This window comes from Ursus americanus, chromosome 14, assembly GCF_024610735.1.
Source record: "Ursus americanus isolate L20-20 chromosome 14, mUrsAme1.1.p, whole genome shotgun sequence".
NCBI classification, from domain to species: domain Eukaryota; kingdom Metazoa; phylum Chordata; class Mammalia; order Carnivora; family Ursidae; genus Ursus; species Ursus americanus.
In genome coordinates, this window is record NC_142140.1 from 64,573,293 (window position 1) to 64,592,669 (window position 19,377).

At 50.8% G+C, this 19,377-nt stretch overlaps 1 protein-coding gene across 2 annotated transcripts in view; it reads right to left on the reverse strand.

Moving 5' to 3' along the window:
• The window catches only part of GAS7 (growth arrest specific 7), a 200,048-nt gene that overhangs the window by 157,333 nt on the left and 23,338 nt on the right, over window positions 1-19,377 (reverse strand). Inside the window, exon 1 of one of the 2 annotated variants that reach the window (XM_045797244.2) lies at window positions 836-915. The exons of the other annotated variant lie outside the window; for it this stretch is intronic. The gene's annotated coding sequence lies outside the window, so the exon portion shown is untranslated. Of the gene's footprint in view, window positions 1-835; window positions 916-19,377 lie in introns of those variants that run through there. 2 annotated transcript variants of the gene reach the window in all.

Genomic DNA, 19,377 nt, shown 5'->3' on the forward strand with positions numbered 1-19,377 from the left:
ACCCTGAGGGCAAAAGGGCCAAGACCATAACACGGAGAGAAGACGGAGAGAAGACGGCCTTTTCAACTAAGGGGTGCTGGGACAAGAGAGCCACCAGCCAGAAGATGAAGCTGGACCCCTTTCTCACACCGTTTACAAACACTACCTCGAGGCAGATCTAAATCCCCAATATAAGAGCCCAACCTGTAAAACTCTAGAAGAAAACAGGTGTCAATGTTCACGACCTCAACTTGGCCACAGTTTCTTAGGTAGAACGAAAGCCACACGCAAGAGAATGGGAAAAAAAATAATAATAAAGTCGACATCATCCAAATTAAAAACTCGTGCTTCAAAGGAAACCATCAAGAAAGTGAAAAGACAGGGGCGCCTGGGTGGCACAGCGGTTAAGCGTCTGCCTTCGGCTCAGGGCGTGATCCTGGCATTATGGGATCGAGCCCCACATCATGCTCCTCCGCTATGAGCCTGCTTCTTCCTCTCCCACTCCCCCTGCTTGTGTTCCCTCTCTCGCTGGCTGTCTCTCTCTCTGTCGAATAAATAAATAAAATCTTTAATAAAAAAAAGAAAGTGAAAAGACAACCCACAGAGAACAGAAAGAAATTTCTGCCAAACGTCTATCTGATAAGGGACTTTTATCTGGAAGACATCAGGAACACTTACAACTCAGTAAAATAAAACGACATCGGTAATTTAACTCGGTTACAGAAAAATGGGCAGAGATTCTGACAAGACCTTTCTCCCCAGACACAGGAAGCCAGTAAGCACGTGAAGACATGTTCAATACCATTAGCCTCTGGGAAAATGCAAATCAAAACCACAATGAAAACGCACGTCTCACCCGCGAGAAGAGCCCTGATGGAGAAGACAGATACTAGCGAGCGCTGGAAGGATGCGGAGGAATTAGACCCTCGTACAGGTGGGGCCGTAAAGCGGTCAGCGGCGTGGAAAATCTTCTGGCAGTTCCTCGAAAGGTTAACCATAGTTACCATATAACCCAGCCACCAGCCACCGAATCCGTGACCTTCAACCCCGCCCCACCCTGCATAGGTACGTATGTACAGGGACACACGCAGATGGCCACCTGTCATCAAAGGCCGTCCACGCAGCCGTGGTCTGGTCTCCACCCAGCATTGCATCCGAAGGAACCTCACTCAGGCGACCAAAAATTATTTAAAAGCAATTTGATTTTTTAGTCTTTTTTTTTTTCAAGATTTTTTTTATTTTTAAGTCATCTCTACATAGACCCAACGTGGGGCTCGAACCCACAACCCTGAGATCAAGAGTTGCATGCCTCGCCAACGGAGCCAGTCAGATGTCCCGAAGGGGACTGGATCTTTAAAGTCTCTTTAAAAGGGGGGTGGCAGCGCGGGGGAGAGAGGACTTCACTCCCAACTCACAGCAAAACTTAAAAGTCTTATTCACTCTTTCATACAAATCACAGGCAGTGGCCAAAACAGGACTCCTTCCTCCCTTTCTCCATAGGGTTTCAATTCCTCTCACACCCCCAAAGCTTGAGCCTTTCTCCCCTGAAGGCATCCTCCTCCAAAAGACAGACAGATAGACCCTCCCACATACATCCTCAAGATGAGTCCTTTCTCTCTTCCTCAAACTAGCCTTCCCGGGACACCTGGGGGGCTCGGTCAGTGAAGTGTCTGCCTTCGGCTCAGGTCATGATCTCAGGGTCCTGGGATCAAGTTCCCATCGGGCTCCCTGCTCCACGGGGAGCCTGCTTCTCCCTCTGCCCCTCCCCCCGCTCATGCTCATTCTCTCTCTCTCTCTCAAATAAAGAAATAAAATCTTAAAAAATAAAAAATAAATAAAAATACATAAAAAAACAAAACTAGCCTTCCAGATGGCTCCGACTTTAAGCCTCTGCCCATTACTCAGACTGGCCCCCCAGAGGGAAGGCTCCCGGGACACGGCGCTGGCCGGAGATTTCTCCGGAACTACTAGAGGCAGGCCAGGCAGCGGTTACGAACGCCCCATCACGCCCTGCTGGCTTACGTTTGTTTGTGTTCCCGATTTCGCCTGTTGGTGTTATTTTTAACGTGTGCTTTCCTGTCTTCGCGTGGAGGAAACTATCTCGTCCTTTTCTCTCCTTTGCACCAATAAGCTCTGCTACTATCTTCTGAGCTCTGTGCCTGGCGAGCAGGCAGGCCTCAGAGCTGGGGGGGTAAGGGGGGAGCATGGTGGGAAGCCCCCCCTCCCGCCAGCCCCAGTGGGGGGTTTTGCACTGCTCTGAGCTCCAGCCTGAAAGAAGCTCTGGGAACAAAATTTTCAGCATTTGATCCAAAGGGGAGAAGAGTGGCAGGAAAGAGCGGGGAAGACCTGAAGCCCACAGGGGGAGAGAAGAGACTTTTTCCAGTTCTGAGTTGGGGTAGTTGAGAGCACGAGGGTATAAATGAGCAACTTGGCCCCCCCTGGAGCACGTGGGTGGGTCCCGCGCCTCATAAGAACACAAAGGGCTGTCTGAGGGAGGACAAGACGCCCTGAAATGAAAATTAAGGCAAATGCTTCCCAAATGTTGTCTGTCTTTTATTACTGAATCACGGTGTCACCCGTGGCCAAGTATTCCGTGACTAATGCCGACTCTTAAGGGGGTGGTGTAGGGCTCGATGACCCTCGGGGACACAGGGCTTGTGGGGAGCTGCCCCTCTGTGGGGCAGGCCACACCACGGCCTGCACTTCTGGGCCGGGCCCCAAAGCGGAATTTCTCCCGCAGATATCCAAACCCAACCAGAGGTGTGGAGACGTGCTGGGGGGGGCCTCAGTTTCCCCCGACTCAGCACAACACAGGCCCCATCGCCCCAGACTGTAATGAGAGTGGCAGACACATTTTCTTCTCGCAGGAAGAGCCAACTAGCTGTCCCTACAGGAAACGTGCAACTCGCCAGCACACCCCGCGAGTGCCTTCTTCAAACTGGACCCCAAATCCGATACCTCCCACCCCATCTGCAGCTGTCATCCCGGACTGGACCACCATCTCTTCAGGTCTGCCTGTCTCCACCCACCACCAGCTTCCAACCACTCTCCACAGGCAGCCACAGTGATTGATTTAGGACAGGAAGCAAGGTCTTGCGTGACCTGACCCTCCTCGACCTCTCAGACCTCAAACCCTTTCCCTCGCCTCCGGCCCACTCGCCCAGCTCGAGCTGCATTGGCATTGCTGTTGTACCTCAGGGCCTTTGCACATGCCGTCCCTCTGCACAGAACAGTTTTCCCCCAGACCTGCACCCGGCTCATTCCCTCCTCTGCTCAAATGTCACCTCAGTGAGGTCTTCTCTGACCAACCCACTTAAAAGTAAGCCTGCCTGGACCCTGCCTCACTCTCCACCCCTCTCCCACCTTTATCGATCTTCCCAGTGTTTCTCTGTTTGTTGTTTGGGATGTAAGCTCCAGGGTGCAGGGATTGGTCTACTTTGTTTACTGCTGTGTTCCCAGCGTCTGGAACAATTCCTAGCACGCTACAGTTGCTCAATCAATATTTGTTGGACGAATGAGTGAATGAAAAACGAACTGCTGGTTGACGGTCTCAATGATCACAGGATCCCAGGTCACGGGATCACGATGCCCCCAGACTTCCTTTTTTCAAGGTTCTTTTGCAGATGGGAAAGCATTGAAATCAACGTGGGGAAGAGACTATGGATTCGTCCTTATCCTTCCAACTCTGTGTTAGGAAAGGAAAGCATAACTACACCCATTTTACAGATCAGAGAACGCAGGTGTGGGGCACTGTTCAGGGGGAAAATGAAACATACTGCCTTGTCCGAGGTCAAATTCATAATAAAAAAACCAAGCTAGGGGCGCCTGGGTGGCACAGCGGTTAAGCGTCTGCCTTCGGCTCAGGGCGTGATCCTGGCGTTATGGGATCGAGCCCCACATCAGGCTCCTCCGCTGGGAGCCTGCTTCTTCCTCTCCCACTCCCCCTGCTTGTGTTCCCTCTCTCGCTGGCTGTCTCTGTCCCTGTCAAATAAATAAATAAAATCTTTAAAAAAAAGAAAAACAAAAAACAAAAACAAGCTAGCACTAGAATCCACGTTCCCAGACACTCAATCCTATGCTCTTTCTACCGAGTTGCCTCTGATGTCGACATTCAGTCCTGCTAGGAAAACTAGGAATATTGGTAATCGTATTATTTTTAAATAAAACTGTACACAATCATCTTGAGAGATGCTGGCCATGCACCCTTTGATAAAATTCCACATCTATTTGTAGCTTCAAAAATACCTCTCCTTGGTATTAAGACCAGCTTCATCTTAGACTCACCATAAGGACACAGAAAAACACACATAAAAAGGAGATTAAAATGCTAAATCGGAAATAACGCATGCTATCTAAAACCAACAGCCAGTATCCGAGTTACGAGGAAACCCCAGGGGAATTCCCATTAAAGACGGAACATGACTATTTACTAACATCCTTCTGGAAACACAGATAATCAATAACCAATTTTAAAACACAATTTAGTTTTATTCACAATAACAAGAAGGCAGATCAACTTCCTGGGAATGAACTTGACGCAGGGAATACACAAGAAGCCATTTATTGAGGAGATAAAGTGAGACTTAATTATGGGGAGATGTTATGCTCCAGGATAGTGTCAAGAACTACAGATGTCTTACCTTCCATCCAGGAGCAAAGCGGGGCCCTCGACATCCGTGAATAACGCTCCACAGAGAAGGTAATGGCATCATTATCCCCGTCCTCCATGGAAAAGGCATAGATCAGTTTCCCTAAATTTAGGTCATTCTGATACCCCAAGCTGCTGTCTTCCCACCACCTGGCTGTGTGATGGACTTCTAAGGTGTGAGCCTGGCCACGCTGAACGTCAGTTGCCAGAGCTCATTTTCTGGAATGTTCTGGGTTAGGGCACACCATAGGAAGATTCTGGGGAGTTCTGGACGGCAAAAAGCAAATGGCAGCCACCCCGCAGCTCATGCAGGCTGTGGCTGACATGTCCCAGACCCTCCTTCAGCTTCTCTGACTCAGGGGCCAAGTGCGTGGGGCTCACTCCAAGGCCAAGGGGCCCGGCTTCTGTAGGGTCTCCGTACCACCAAGATCAGAGGCAACTTCAATCCATTCCCACGGGTCTCCCGCTCATGACCCCCCTTCCTGACTCTGCCTGTCCTGTGGGCTTCCAACTCTAGCTGTGGAGACAACAGCCTAAGACCAATTCCCCGTAAAAACCCTCCTTAAAAATGTATGTACTTGTGTGTGTGTATGTGTGTCTGTCTATACGTGTGTCTGTCTACGTGTGTATGTCTGCGTGTACCAACATACAGCTACGTCTATGTGTCTCCCACGGACCCTGACCTACTTTTGGAATTCCCTGATTTGGGAGGCTGCCCACAGGCCACAACCAGGGGACAGCCGAAGCACTGCTCGAGGGAGGGTCCACACCCTTAAGCTCTGAATTCTCTCCTCCAAAGAGCCCAGCTCCAAAGAAATCAAAGGGAGTGAGGGGGGCAGTGGGGGGCATCACCCCAAATGTGCAGGCCTAACAAGACAGAATTAGAGGCAGAACTTTGTAATCACGCGGACTCCAGGTCAAATCCCACTTCTGCTAAATACTAACCCAAGTTGGGGCCCCTGGGTGGCTCAGTCAATTAAGACCTTCGGCTCAGGTCATGATCCCAGGGTCCTGGGATCGAGTCCCACATCGGGCTCCCTGCTCAGCCGGGAGTCTGCTTCTCCCTCTCCCTCTGCCCCTCCCCCCAACTCCTGTTCTCATGCACTCTCAAATAAATAAATAAAATCTTAAAAAAACAAGCAAAAAAAAAAGGTACTAACCCAAGTGGCCCTGGGCAGGCGCTCTGTGAATCCCTCCCCTTTAAAACGGATACAATAAATTCCTTCCAACACAGGGCTGCAGAGATGGTTAAATTTTAAAAAACTGTTTTAAATATAGTACGCGTTCATTATTTCTGTTCAGATTATCACTCTTCGGAATCATTTTCTCACCGCTCGCAGTGGTGGGTGAGTAAGTATACCTAACGAGCCGGGGACGGAGGATATTATAAAGCCGTACAGTTAGTCACCAAGACAACTACTAGAACTAAAAGCAGGCTGTAAACCTTTCCCGTTATCGGAAGAAACACACACACAATAAAGTCAATAAAACACACTATATAGTAAGTACACAGCAAGTTAACTACGTATTTTTAAAGGTTTAAACGAGAAAACCTAACATAAAACAAGAACACTGAAGCCATCGTAATTCTTACAGAAAACGGTTTTCGGAGGTCCCCTGTGCATTCCAAACGTGCATAAATTTTACTATTTTCTAAAGTCCCAGGCAACCTCGATCAAGCCCTACGGTTCTGGATGTCGGCACAGGCTGAACTCACAGGGGTGCCGATGAGCACAAAAGAGTGTGTGATAGGAGCTGAGTTGTGAACCCCACGATGTTTGTGTATGTTGAAGTCCGAACCCCCTAGCCTCAGGCACGTGACCCTATTTGGAGGCAGGCCTTCAAAAAGGTGATTAAGTCGGGGCGCCCAGGTGCCTCAGTCGGTTAAGCGTCTGACTCTTGATTTCAGCTCAAGTCATGATCTCAGGGTCATGGGATCGAGCCCCGCATCGGGCTCCGCGCTCAGCATGGAGTCTGCTTGAGAAGCTCTCTCTCTCTGCCTTTCCTTCTGCCCCTTCCCACCCCGCTCTCTTGCTCTCTCTCAAACAGATATAGATAAATTTAAAAAGTGCCAAGAGGTGATTAAGTCAAAATGAAGTCATCAGAGTGGGCTCTCATTCAATAGGACTGGGGTCCTCACGAGAAGAGGAGATTAGGCCCCCCAGGCACGGAGGGGAAGTCACAGGGAGAGGCCAGCCACTTCTCACAGGCCAAGGAGAGAAGCCTCAGAGGACATCAGCCCTGCCGACACTTTGACCTTGAACTTCCAACCTGCAGAAGGGAGAAGAAATAAAGGTCTTGTGGAAGCCCCCCTTCATCCTGCCCAGTCTGTGCTACGTTGTTCTGGCAGCCAGAACAAACAAGGACAGGGGCTCTTGTCTGCTGGGCTCCAAGGACACTGTCCCAGTTCAAGCTGATGAGTCTGGAGGGGAAAGCAGCCCAGGGAGCAGGGGCTCAGGCAGAGCCAGCCCCATCCCTAACCCTGACTTGGCCCGGGGCTGAGGAGGGTCAGGGGCCCCCACCAGACAGCAAGCTCCACACCACAGCAGCATGGAGGAAACAGACCAGCACCCTCCTGAAATGTGATCACAGGAGACTCTCATAGGGCCAATGACACCAAGGGACGGGGGACGCGGGGGACTGGTCCCGTTTCGGCATCCTGTTCGAAGCTGAGAAATCTGCCGCTGTGCCCACTTGCACTCCTCACTGTTTCTAAAACAGAGCCAGGAGTGTGTCCTGCCCACAGCGGCCGAGGAGCTCAGCGAAAAGTGCCCAGGAGGACAGACGGACCCCGCCTCTTAGGGGCAGTGCCGGGCCCAGGGAACCAGCCCCGGACTCCGATCACAGCATGACCAGGAGGCCTCGGGATGGGCATCTGGGAGCCTGGGTCTATCAGAGTGATTTGCATGCCAAGTTGGGAGATGGGTCCAAAGCAGCCAGCCCATCTCTGCAGAACCCCTGATATCAGATAAGAAAGGATCTGGAAATGAATGTGTTCACGCACAGCAATGGATGTTAAATTTCTAAGAAAAATACAGTCTTTCTTGAAGCAAGAAGAGAATTATATGGCAGATACGAGCGGCCAGATTGATCACTCCTGCCTGCCTCCTGACCAGAACCTTCTAGAAACCAAACCCCCCAACAGACACCACCATCTAGGCGAGGAAGGGGGGGAAGCACACAATAGAAGCCCCTTGGTACCAAAGATCATGGGCGTTTACTAGAAACACATATGGCAGTTCCTGAAAAGGAATATGGTCGGGCCATTCCACCGAGACAGTGCGAGAAAGGCCGGTTCCCCCAGGCAGAGAGTGGAAGACCAAAAGGAAACCCACAGCCCATCGCTGGCACTGCGCCTTGTTCAGCTCAAAGCTCCACACACGCTGCCGTCTGGGGCTGTCTGCCGGGGGCACGGGGACAGGAAGTGGTAAGGAATGCTCAGATGGAAAGAAACCATCTCTGTGCACGGGAAGCACTGGGAAGGACGTGTGCGAAGAACAAGAGAACCCCCATACTCCTTTGCAGTAAGTCATACTCAGGTTAGTCTAAGTGAAAGGTGCCCAGGGGAGCCCAGGCAGCATGCAAGAGCCTTTGCTAATACAGTGAGTTAAGGAAGGAGGCAGAGGCTTGGAGGAACTTGACCTTGAAGCCCGCCCTGCCTGGTGTTGTTGTCAGAACTGAGGCTGAGACCCCCAGGACCACGTTCTGAGTTCCTACCTGGGCATGTCAACCCAATCGGTGGCCTGATTCTGGCTTGGGGGAGAGGGGCAACCGTGGGTCCTCTGCTCCTGCCAGGGACACCACCCCCACCTCTGCTGAGCAGATGGAGGGGCTGGGTCAGGACGGGCAGCCAGAGGCAGCGCGTGACTATGGCTTCTGAGACCCCCCACCCCCCAGAAACGAGGGCCATCTCCTCGCCTTCAAAGGGGTGTAAATCCCAGAGCAAAGCCCTAGGGCTCGGTGAAGGGAAGAGGCACATTATTCTATCTCTGTGGGACAGCAAGAAGAACACCTCAATGATGAGAACTTGCCCCTGCTGGTTGGTCCAAAGCCAGGGTCTTCCTGGGAAGGGTCCAGAGCATGAGCCCCAGGGCCTTTGAACCAGCAGGCATTCATCATGGAAGGGACCTCAGGGTCGTCTTCAGAACCGGGACGGATCTTCCTATCTTTCTTTACAAAGCAAAACCCTCTCAAGAGATGGGGAGGGAATTCTCCAGAGCCTTGCCCCTCAGAGAGGGGGCCACAGACCAGCATCACTGGGAACTTGCCAGAAATGCAGATTCCCAGGCCTTCCAGGTGCTGGGAAACTGACCATCTCAGTATAGAACAGTCCGGACACATCACTGCCGAGGGGCAACAGCTCAAAAGAGCTCTCGTTTTCCTGCAGCGAGATAATAAAATTTCCTTATTTTAGGATTTCAGCTCTTCCAGAATCCATGCTCCTTTGAGCGTGCTAAATTGAGATTTACCTATTAAGTCAAGAATTTCCATAAGCACGGAGGAAGCCAAAACCTGTATCCATACCTACCCAATTCACTTGAAAACATCTTACAGTGTTTTCATCAGGACACTTCATCAGACTTGCCCAAGATGCACTGGGTGGATGTGTCTGGGTTTTGGCTTATGAATAAATCGTTGTTTTCATACTTCAGGCAAAGCCACAGTACTGGGGTTTGGGTGTATTTTTTTTGGTGGAGGAGAGATGTAGGTGTCCATGGTGTCTAATCCTAGTGAAATATAAATACACAGCTGCTTCCCTGAACTTGCAGAAACTCTCAGAGAACCTCAAATAAGTTGCTTTTTAAAAACACTCCCACAGAAGGAAACATCCCAGAAGTTTCTGTGAATGGTTTTCCATCACCCAGCTGGACTATTTACCAGTTTGGAATCCACTAGCGATTTAAGAGTCACCGGAACATCCCTGTATTTCCTCGTACGGCCCAAAGGGAGACTCTAAGACCAGCCGAGCGGGGTCTACACAAACACAGAAGAAGAGACTTCTGAACATATATTGGATAACTGCACTTGTACACACAGGAGGGGGTGGGGGAGGGGGGTTCACACGGCCATTCTTCTCTCTCTTGCCAAAGATCCAACTGTGATTTTATCAAAGCATCCCAAACCCAAGCTCCAACTCTCTAATGTGCTTCTTAGAAAAAAAAGAAAAAAATCAGGATACTCTTATCTAGATTTTAAAATGAGTACAAACAGGGCCAAGAGCTCATAACAAAACAAGACAGAACTCCGAGTTAAGACATCCGAATGCTCGCCCCATCTGTCCTAAGCTAACGGCCACTTCCTAACCTGGGGTAAATCCCAAATCCCAGGGCTCCCGTGTCCTCGGCCATAAAATCAGGGTGGTGGAAGGAGTAAAGGGCCCGTCCAAGCTCACAGAGGTGCTGTGAGAGCCCATCACTCGTGGCCCTGGAGCTCACAAAACCTCAATTATTACCTACAACAGGCATTTTTGACCAGGGAGCTTGGGAAAGAGAGTCAGAATCATCTGGTTTTTGTGTCTTCTAATTTCTTGATTGCGTTTTGGCGCTGGGGGTAAGGGTGGCTTTGCTGGTTTTAGGTACCCTGGGCTCTTCACCCCTATCCCTCTGATGACCCTTTACTGCTGGTCAAGCATCACCGTGGAGGGGGGCAGGAGTCTCCCTCAGGACACCGCATCCCTCAGGCGCCTGGACGAACCCTCAAGCCAACTTCCTGCTCCAGAAGGTTCGACAGAAGAGGGTCTATTTTTAAGGGGGTACCATATCCCATCTGGTAGCATTTTAGAATTCCACAGCCAAAGGATGAAAACACGAAGGTATAGTTTTGCAGCTTTCATAAATAACATTTCAGAATTACGGATTAGGGGCGCCCAAGTGGCTCAGTCGGTGAAGCGTCCGACTCCAGATCTCTGCTCAGGTCACGATCTCAGAATGCACCTTGGAGACACCAAGATACGCGAAAGCAGCCAAGCACAAAAGGACCCAGGGCGCAGGATTCCATTTATATAAAAAGCCCAGAACAGTTAAATCCGCAGAGATGGACAGCAGAAGCTTCGTGGTGCCTGGGGGGAAGGGAGGGAGAATGGGGGTGACTATTCATGGGTATGGGGTTCCTTTGGGGGGAGCTGACTGCTTTCTAAAGTGAATTGCTGTAGCTTTTATTTTGATCCGCCTACTAAGTAAGATACCCTCTCATTTTTGGGGGGATTTCCCCCAAGGTAGGTTACCAATCTGGGAGGAAGTTACGAGTTGTCTCATAGTTGATACACTCGCAGAGGAGAGCCAATTAGACGTGAGAGACGGTGCCCTGTGGACATTATGTGAGCCCCTGGAGCCAGTCATCCCTGAACTCCACCCTAAAACACGAGCTCATAAATTAACCTCTCCTCCCCCTCTTCTTTTGGCTGAAACGTGTGGACTGGATTTCTGCCACTTGCAACTTCAAGTCCTGGCCCTTTTTCCCTTCCCTCCTGGAAGGCAGCGATGATCTCTCATTATTATGCGGTCGGCACTGGCTACAGCATTCTGGTGGACTATGGTAGGATTAATAATAGTGCCCAGTTTCTAGAACAGCACTTCCACGTGAAGAATTGATTCCATAGACACTTATCTCTTAACCCTTACTGCTCCCAGTATTACCAGCTTAATTTTACACAGGCTGAAATAAGGCCCACCCAGACGGGAGTGACTCATTCAAGGGCCCGCAGCCAAGATCTGAACTGGGGTCCATTCCCCATCTCCTGGTGCTTCATACTTCACTCCACAGGGTACACGGGACCAGCTTAAAGACTGTGCCGGAATCACAGAAGAGCGAGATTTGGTCTCTGTCTTCAACATGGGACCCTTGATCTCAGGGTCGAGCGTTCAAGCCCCACGCCACACATACAATTTACATACATACATAAAAATTTTTTAAAAATAAGTAATACATAATATTTTATAAAGAAGACAAAGAAACCCCATGAACCACGGTTCTAAATTACTTACACGTATTAACTCCTTCGAATCTTCCAACAATGCTACGAGGTAAGCCCCATTATTGTGCCCATTTCACAGATGAGGCAACTGATGCACTGAGAGGTGTGAGCAGATTGCTGCAGGGGAGAGGGACCAGGCAGGGATTCAAAACAGTTGGAGCCCGTCGGGTTCCCTGTGTTCTTAAGGACCATACTATGCGGCCTCTCAGGGATGCTCCGAGCCGGCCAGAAAACGTCGTTACAGTTGGACAGAGGTGCTCAGTGCACTGAGTTCTAGGAAAACCCTCCCTACCCGCCCCGGAGAAACATCTCGTAAGAAGTGAAGCCACCATCAACTCAACCCGGGCTGCCCACCAAACAGACACCTAGAACCCACACGACACTTCATGGGACCGTCCACTCCCAAAGTCCTACTGCGCGTCTGACTTGTCCAGACGACAAACAAAACCTGAAATAAAAAGGCTTCTTCTCTCTTCCCCTGATCCCCCCAACACCCTTCCTTCCCGATGCCCATGTCCTCAGGCTCTCGTCCAGCTCTGCCCTATTGAGAATGCACAGGTCCTAATAAACTTATTCATACTAATGTGTAAATGGTAAGTTTCAAACAGCGGTCTCTGTGACAAATGGCCAGCCTCCAACCAGAAGCGAACTCAAGCCAACCTCCTTGGCTCGTTTCCCACAGCTATCTCAAGGATCAATTTGGAGCATGGCTTCCCTCCCATTTTCTCTGTCCTGGTGGTACCCTCTTCTCTCCCTCCCGCTCCCACCCCGAAACTATTCCATTAAGCCCTTTCCAGTATCAGAGAGCCTGAGGTTAGCCCTAAAGCAATGGCTCTCCACTCTTAACTACACACCAGAAACATCCAGAGCTTTAAAAATATGCTAATGTCTACGCCCTGCCTCCAAGGCATGCTGGGTTAACCCGGGCCCCAGCAATGGGTATTTTTTAAATAACAATCCTGTTGATAGATAACAATGGTTGCCGGTTCCTCTGTGCTGAGTGTTATTCTAAAGCTTCCGTTTGTCTATTCATTGGAATTAAATACAACGCCCTACGAGATAGATCCGATTATGGTACTGTTTCCAGATGAGAAATCCAAGGCACAGAGAGGTTAAGTCACCTGCCCAAGGTCTCCAGCACTCTGGCTCCAGCCTCTACACTTGGAACCACTCCGTCCCAGAGTCAGGGGTGAGCACACGATCGCCAGAGGTCAAGTTCCAAGGGCAGAACGTCTCCTGGCTCGGGCACCTGGCTTACCCTCAGCCCCCTGTACACACAGCCTTGTGCCTGTGGAACTTTCTCGCCCCACGAGCCAGCCTCTGTGGGCTGGCTTCTTCTCCAACTCTGCGCAGACGCTCCTTGTTCAGCTCATTCTTGGCTCTGCCACCATCTCCCTCCCTCTCTCTCTTTCCATCTCTGATAACATCTCCCTCGCGAGCAGACTTCTCGGGTACCCCCATCCTGGGGAGCTCATTCTGGCTTCCCCCACCTCCCGGCCCCACGATTCCTCCAAGGGGCTTCTGTTGCTCCCAGCCCCCAGGTGGCAAGACCCAGGAGTGCCCCCCTCCCAGCTTCCTGACTTAGGCCCAGCAGAGGAAGGGTCTCTATGTCTGAGATCCATACGCCCCCCCATGCACTTGATTTGACTTCAGCTCCTAGGTCAAAGGTCCCTTCCAAACTGACGATGAGTTTTAAAATATATTCCTCCAGAGTGAATATCTGGGATCTACCCTTGGCCCTTCTCCTGCCCGCTCTGTGCACCGAGAGGCTGACCTGTATGGATTGCGTGTGAGGACCCCCTTGTCCACCAGCTTCCAGGTCGGCTCAGCCAATGGGCAGGCAGGTAGGAGACGAGGACAGGGGAACGAGGCCGGGTCATTTCTCCAGGAATCTGTCTGCAGGCTGTGGCGTGGCTGTGACTTGTCCCCACCGGGCTGCCATTACCCCACCCCCGATCTCTCTCTCCAGTTTCCTGTGGTTGCTCCCCGCTCTTGTCCCCAAAGGCCTGCCTCCCCATCCCCCACCCCCTTCCCCACCTGTGCCAACAGTCCCTCTTTAAATTCCCCACTACCGCCACAATGGCTTCTTTCCCTCTGGACCCTCCTCCAATGGCAGAAATCAGACACAACCACCACTGGCCCACAGGCTCTTTGGGAGGCCCGGGGGCATCGCATCGTGGGGACCACTTCCCCCTACCCAGTAGCTCCCTCCCAAAATGACAACTGATAAGAAACAGAAAACTCAACAAAGTCATGGGCGACCTCGTCCCCCATCTTCCCCCATCCCCCCTCGAGCCCATTCTTCATGACAAGGCCACACGTGCCTGGTCATAGGAGGAGACAGACAGGGCCCCAGGGAGGAGGACCAGGAGGAAATCCTCTCTGCTTGCAACCCCGCAGTGCTAGACCTCCAACGGGGCTGGGGATGCTGGGGATGCTGGGGACGGGGCCTAAAGCCCTGGAATTCAAGACCCGCCAACCCTGTAACTGACCAGGGAAATCATGTGTCAAAGATCCATTTGTCACCCGCCCTGAGAACCTCCACCCTTGCTCTGGCCCCCTCACTCCTCAATAAGAGGACAGGTCTGATGGGACCACGGGGAGCTCAGAGTCACACTTCCTCTGTCAGCTGGCTGGCCAGATCCGATAAATCTGCTGATGATTCTGAGTCCTCCCGCTAGACTAACACTCATTGCAAAGAAAGTCACAGAACGGATGGAATGATGAAAAGATAAGGCGGCAAGCCACAGGCTTCAAAAGCTCCCTTGCTTTACCCAGTTTGGGGATGAGTTTTTAGACAAATCAGCACTTCCTTGCTGGGAAGCCCTTTCAGGCTGTGAGCGCACGTCCCCAGTTCATGGCAGGCACCCCAGATTAATACTGTCACAGGAATACACTCTTGGGCCCTCCCACCAGTCAACTCCTTCCCTCATCCCACCCTCACCGCAAAATTTTAAAAGTCGTCCTTAGGCAGGTTACAAAGACAGGAAACCCAAAGGGCCAAGAAGACTATTTAGAGGACACTCAGCATCCTTAGTTACCAAATTAAAATCACAGGGTGAGGGGCGCCCGGGTGGCTCAGTCAGTTAAGCGTTGGGCTCTTGATTTCAGCTCAGGTCATCATCTCAGGGTCGTGAGATCAAGCCCCGCATCAGGCTCCACACTGAGCCTCGAGCCTGCTTGAGATTATTTCCCTGTGCGCCCCACCCCCACTCATGCACACGCTCTCTCAATAAAATAAAATAAAATAAAATAAAATAAAATAAAATAAAATAAAAAAATAAAATAAAATAAAATAAAAAGGACATCAAGTAAAACTGTTACAGGATCGTATAGAGCTGAAAGACACCCCAAGAACAACTCCCTTACTGTCCCATTTTTCAGGTGCTGGGAGCTGTGGCTCAGAAAAATTAAGAGATACTCACCCAAGTTACCCAGCCAGTGAGGGCAAAGGCTCCCCAGGACCTGGGAACCCCAACTCCTTTGGCGGTCTCTCCATCCTTGCCACCGGGCAAAGCCCGTCAGTGTTCACAATATGGTACTCTCCCCTACGATGTGGAAAGTGCATGACGTAGTTGTTTTAGACCCAACACAAAGGGTCATAAGCCACAGAACCTGAACCAGACTGTTTATTTATTTTTTTAAGATTTGATTTATTTATTTGAGAGAGAGAGAGAATAAGCAGGGGGAGGAGCAGAGAGAGAGGGAGAAGCAGACTCCTCTGCAGAGTGGGTTCCATCCCAGGACCCCGGGATCATGATCTGAGCCAAAGGCAGATGCTTCACTGACTGAGCCACCCAGGCGCCCCAGAACCAAACTGTTTTAGACACACACACACACACACACACACACACACAATGGAGGAACGGCAGTATTTACTGGCCTACATAACTCGGGAGCACAGGAGTGCCTTCAGGTACTGATGGATCTAGGCGCTCAAACAATGTGATCTGAGTTCTGCTTTCTTTTATGTTACCTTCATTCTCAGATGCTCCCCAAGCATTAGCATGGACGGTCATGGCAGCTCCAAGTTTATAACCCTGCTAGTTTAACAATGTCGGGGCGGAGGGGGAGAGCAGCATGTCTTTCCCCAGTGTACAGCAAAAGGTCCCAGGGAGGGGGACCAGCAGCAGTCATGTGCCCGTTCCTGCATCACGATGGCCAGGGCGAGGTAGGGGGGAGTCAGGTCAAGCCTGGGGCATGTGTGCACGAGTTCGGGGTAGCACCAGGTCCAACCAACCGTTCACGATCCATGAATCCACTGCACCTTCGGTCTTCCGTAGGAAAACTGAGGCGTTATTACCCGAACAAAGAGAATAAGAGACAACATACAACAGACACCTACCACAGCAGATTTCTTCCTCGTCCCCTAACTTCTGCATTACAACAGAATGCCACCACGTCACCAGGAAGGAAGGTCACAGACTTTGACCTTGAGCTTCCCGCAGGCTCACATTCCCACATTTCAGCTGACCGGCCAAGAGTGAATCGGGACAGACCACCCTCGTTCCACTCCATGATTAAGTATCATACGTAAGTCAAATGCGCCCTCCAGTCCCCGCCAGAAACATCCAGCGAGAAACGCAGACGCAGAAGACAAAATGTCAGATTTGCCAATCTGCCTCCTAAAACGTCTTCCCAGCATCCTCACGGAATGCTTCCAGGGGCTCTCGCTCTGAAGGCGCGAACATCCCCAGGCACAGGCTGGGCCCCTCTGGGGGTGCAACTGAGAGCAGTGACTTGGCTTGCGACCATCCCTGCTCTGGCAGCCAGGCCTGGGCATGTGGGAGCTGCCCAGTGTTAGAATCATACAGCCTGTGTTCGGAGGGCTGGTGGATTTGTTTCGGGGGGGGGGGGAAATCACATGAATCCTCTCTCTCTCTCTCTCTCTCTCTCTCTCTCTCGTAGGGAGCTGCATATTTTATGAATGGTGTGAACCACTCCTGGCTGTCACTTCCTGAATATATTTGAAGAACTTCATTTATCCTGCGAGCACCCTGGGGTCCCCATCATGCTCACTCTTGACAAGCTCTCCGGGGGAACGCGTATCGTCTGATATTTTAAGCGAAAAGAAGAAGAAGAAGAAAAATAAAAGGCCCAGTTTGCTTCATGGGTCATTTTTTTTAAAATTCGAATCTTTTTATATCGCTGACCGTTTGTCATGATGCTTTCGCAGGTGGGTTTAACGTGAGAGAAAACAGAGCCACGCCCATCAGTCTGTATTTTTCTATGAATCCCTGATTTGTTATAAGAAAAGAGCCTATATTTTTCACCTAGTAAAAACGTTTTAGAGAGGAAAATATAAGAACAAGGTGTAAAGAAATAGTATCTAGATATAAAAATGCTTTAGAGGGACGCCTGGGTGGCTTGGTCGGAGAAGCGTCTGCCTTCGGCTCAGGTCATGGTCCCAGCGTCCTGGGATCGAGTCCTGCATCGGGCTCCTTGCTCAGCGGGGAGTCTGCTTTTCCCTCTCCCTCTGCCTGCTGCCCCCCTGCTTGTGCTCTCTCCCTCTCAAATAAATAAGTAAAATCTTTTTAACAGAATGCTTTAGAGAGGAAGACACGGACTAGCACGAAGCTGCAAGAAAGAAGAGCTTCCTCACACATTTCAGTCAGCACCTGCTAACTACTGTTCTTTTCATTCCACGTCTCACACCTCAATCCGTCCAGTCCACGTCAGCCACGAGGGCGGTGCTCTGAGCCCGGACAAGCCCCCGGCCCCCTGAGATCCTCGGCATTCCCAGAACCCTCTCAGCAAACCGCTCCCCACCCCGCCACCTCCCCCTTGTCCCCGCTGCTTTACACTGAGACTTCGAGCTCCGGTTCAATTGCACAGACCTGGGACCCCGCCTGCCAGCCAGGTGCCCGCAGACACGATGCTCCACTCATGCCTCACCTGCCCAGGGAGCACATGAAAAGCACTCACCTCACAGCGTGTATGGGCTAAATTACAGAATGAGGGTAAAGCGTTCTCACAGCCCCTTGTCTGGTGCAAAGAAAGTTCTGGGACATAACGGAGGTCACTAACAACGCCCCAGCACTGCCACCCATCGGCCCCTCCCCACCCCTTAATTGCTCAGCTTCTCACTCTCGGGTGCTCCCTGGAAGCCGTGGGGAGCTTCGCCTGGTCTGACGTCCATCACCGGCCTGGGTGCGGCTGGGCACCCATGTCCAGCTACGTGTCCCAAGGTGCAGCCAGGATCACAAGCCTGGGCCACACTGGTCTCTCTGTTGGGAGGAAGCTGCCCTCAGACAGGCTGAGCGACTTCCTCTTGCTTCTACAATAGAGAAGGAGGGGTGCCTGGGTGGCTCAGCGGGTTGGGCGTCTGCCTTCGGCTCAGGTCATGATCCCAGGCTCCTGGGATCGAGTCCAGCATCAGGCTCCCCGCTCAGCGTGGAGTCTGCTTCTCCCTCAGCTCATGCTCTCTCTCAAATAAATAAATAAAATCCTTAAAAAAAAAAAAAAAGGATCATCCATGTTGTTGCAAATGGCAGGATTTCCTTCTTTCTCACGGTTGAATAGTATTCCATTGCATGTTTATATATATATAAAATACGTATACATTTATATATTTAGATACATGCCTAAATGTATACATTTATAACATATATAAATCACAACTGCTTTAGCCTCCAGCAAGCACTCAGGTTGTTCCCACATCTTGGCTACTGTGAATAACTCTGCAATGAACACAAGGGTGTTTCCTTTTACTACTGAAATAAATATTGATGCTTCTCTGTCACAATGTATTTCGTTTCCCCAGTTACGATATTCATACATATTATCTGAAGGAAAGCGAGGAGAGGGGCTAACTGCAGAAAGCCCAGAAAAGCAACCATGCGCACTCATCGTCTCTTCACTCAGCAAGATACCACCAGCATTCCAATGCATGCTCCCCCACATCTTCCTTTATATGCACACACGCACGCACACGCACACCCATGCACACGCATGTGCACACACCTGTTTTTACACAAATTCGAAATTTTATTGTGCGTGTTTCCTAGCTTGCTTTTTTACGTAATACACAATGAACTGATTTTTTTTTTTAAAGGAAATTATTGCCTATTCTGCCTCGTGAGTGAAAGCACGGGATCATAAAAGCAAATTCGTGCACTCTAATATCTGGAAAATATGGAACCCTTCCCTGAATAAAAGAAGACCAGCCTATGGATAAAGCCAGGAGCTGGCCCACCATGAGCTCCGTCCGGCAGTCGCCCTGGGTTATTCCCACCTGCCACCCTGAGCACCGTGGACAGAGACCCGGGTCCACGTCCTCCCTCTTTCACTACCTGCCGTGTGACTTCCACGCGTCATTCCACCACTCTTAAACCTCCAACTTTTGCATAGCTAAAGTAATGCGTGAAAAACGGTCCTGTCTTCCGTGGCTGTCATAAAGATTAAGGAGACAAGGTGCCCAAGGCCCTGTCACAGAGCCTGAAGCAGGCTGGGTGCCCAGCCGTCCCTCTCCCCACCTCCCACTTCTAAGACTGCAGCCCATTCCGAGGACCTCTGGCCCCATCACCCAGAGCGCCTGCTCCTGCCGTGACCCTCGAGAAACAGTCACCCCCCCACACACACACACACACGCAAAACGACTACTAAGATGGCATCTTTAATTGCAGCAAAGGGTGGGGGCAGGGGAGCAAAAGAAAACCTGAGAAATCCTCAATCAATCGGTCAATACAAAATACACACTGTTGAATCCATAGAACAGAAGAGTACGTGGGTTTTACAGACAGCCACGGATGGACACGTGCTAACAAGAAATTATCTT